The sequence below is a fragment of the Balaenoptera physalus genome, assembly GCF_965194825.1.
Source record: "Balaenoptera physalus genome assembly, chromosome: 20".
Lineage (NCBI taxonomy): Eukaryota > Metazoa > Chordata > Mammalia > Artiodactyla > Balaenopteridae > Balaenoptera > Balaenoptera physalus.
The window spans coordinates 5648912-5651599 of NC_138901.1; positions in this window are offsets into that span (position 1 = coordinate 5648912).

The following is a 2688-nucleotide window of genomic DNA, read 5'->3' on the forward strand; positions in this document are numbered from 1 at the left end:
ATTTGCTAGTACTTTGTTGAGAATTTTTGCGTCTGTGTTCGTCAGTGATATTGGCCTGTAATTTTCTTTTTTTGTGGTGTCTTTGGTGTTAGTATCAGGGTGATTGTGGCCTCATAGAATGAGTTTGGAAGTGTTACTTCCTCTGCAATTTTTTGGAATAGTTTCAGAAGGATAGGTGTTAACTCTTTGCTACATGTTCAATAGAGTTCGCCTGTGAAGCCATCTGGTCCTGGACTTTCATTTTTGGGGCGTTTTTTAATCACAGATTCAACTTCAGTACTTGTGATTGGCCTGTTCATATTTTGTTTCTTCCTGGTTCAGTCTTGGGAGATGGTACCTTTCTAAGAATCTGTCCATTTCTTCTAGGTGTTCTCCATTTTATTGGCATAGAGTTGCTTGTAGTGGTCTCTTATGTCGGTTGTAACTTCTCCTTTTTCATTTCTAATTTTTTTGGTTTGGGCCCTCTCCCTTTTTTTCTTATGAGTTTGGCTAAAGGTTTATCAATTTCTGTTTATCTTTTCAAAGAACCAGCTTTTAGTTTCATTGATCTTTTTTATTGTTTTATTAGTCTATTTAATTTATTTCTTCCGTGACCTTTATGATTTCTTTCCTTCTACCTTTTGTATTTTGTTTGTTCTTTAGTTGCTTTAGGTGTAAGGTTAGGTTGTTTATTTGAGATTTTTTCTTGTTTCCTGAGGTAAGCTTGTATCACCATAAACGTCCCTGTTAGAACTGCTTTTGCTTCATCCCATAAGTTTTGGATCCTTGTGTTTTAGGTTTCATTTGTCTCTAGGTGTTTTTTGATTTCCTCAGTGATCCACTGGTTGTTTAGAAGCATATTGTTTAGCCTCCACGTGTTTGTTTCCCGCCTAGAGAAGTTTCTTTAGCATTTGTTGTAAAGCTGGTTTGGTGGTGCCAGTTCTTAAGCTGTTGCTTTCTCTGTCAAATCTGAGTGAGAGCCTTGCTGGGTAGAGTAATCTTGGTTTTAGGTTTTTCCCTTTCATCACTTTATATTGTGCCACTCCCTTTTGGCCTGCAGAGTTTCTGCTGAAAAATCAGCTGATAACCTTATGGGAATTTCCTTGTTGCTTTTAATATTTTCTCTTGATCTTTAATTTTTGTCATTTTTATTACTGTGTGTCTCAGCATGTTCCTCCTTTGGTTAATCCTGTATGGGACTCTCTGCGCTTCCTGGGCTTGGGTGACTATTTCCTTTCCCATGTTACGGAAGTTTTCTGCTATTATCTCTTCAAATCTTTTCTCAGACCCTTTCTTTCTTCTTCTTCTGGGACCCCCTATAATGTGAATGTTGGTGCATTTGATGTTGCCCCAGAGGTCTCTTCAACTGTCCTCATTTCATTCTTTATTCTGTTACACAGCAGTGATCTCCACCATTCTGTCTTCCAGTTCACTTATTCATTCTTCTGCCTCATTTATTCTGCTATAGATTCCTTCCAGTGTATTTTTCATTTCAGTTATTGTATTCTTCAACTCTGTTTGGTTGTTCTTTATATTTTCTAACAACTCTTTCTTAAAACTTCTTGTAGCTCCTCACTCCACATGCATTCTTTTCCCAAGTTCTTTGCCTTGGTTCGCAGGCTGCAAGAATGTAGTTTTCTTGCTTCTGGTGTCTGCCCCCAGTGGGTGAGGCTGGTCTAGAGGCTTGTGCAGGCTTCCTGGTGGGAGGGGCCAGTGTCTGCCCTCTGGGTGGGGCAGGGCTGTGTCAGGGGGCATGTTGAGAGGTGTCTGTGGGCTCAGGAAGTTTTTAGGCAGCCTGTTTGCTGATGGGTGGGGCTGTGTTCCCTCCTTGTTGGTTGGTTGGTTGGCCTGAGGCCTCCCAGCACTGGCGCCTGTAGGCTGTTGGGTGGGCCCAGGTGTTGGTGCTAATTACCCAAGCAAGAGGGCTGCCCAGGTAGGTCTGGCCCAGGCTTCTGTGAAGTCACTGCTTTTGTCCTGGGTCCTGGTGCTCTGCACCCTCCAAGAGTGGAGGCTCTGTTTCCTGCACTCCTGCGGGGCCCCTGCAGTCAAACCCCGCTGGCTTTCGAAGCCAAATGCTCTGGGGCTCCTCCTCCTGACGCCAGGCCCCCAGGCTGGGGAGCCTGATGTGGAGCTCTGAACCCTCACTCTTCTAGGAGGAAGTTGTGATAAAATTATTCTCCAGTCTCTGGGTCACCCACCCGGGTGGTGTGGGAATTGATTGTGTCAACGCTTGCACCCCCTCCTACCATCTCGTTGTGCTTCCTTCTTTGTCTTTGGATGTAGGATATCTTTTTTGGTAGGTTCCAGTCTTTTTTTTAATCGATGTTTGTTCAGCAGTTATTTGTGATTTTGGTGTGCTCATGAGAGGAGGTGAGCTCAAGGTCCTTCTACTCTGCCATCTTGTCTCCAGTCTGAATGGCTTTCTCCTGCTGGTAAGCCATCAGCATGAAGTGACCAAGTTTAGCAGGGCCTTGATCTCTGATATCTCCCAGTCTGTTTCTGTTCCAAGCCAAAATAGCATTTTCAGTTGTAGGTACCAACATATTTAACATCACCTAAGGATAGTTACTCTTCAGTTCTGTCGTGGAATGTACTTAATTATCTCTTTTTTCTGGGCTTCCAGTGCGAGTGTCAGTGTAAACTATCTGTGTGACCTTGAGCAAGTGACTTAACCTCTCTGTGCCTTGGTGTCCTCATCTGGTGTTTGGC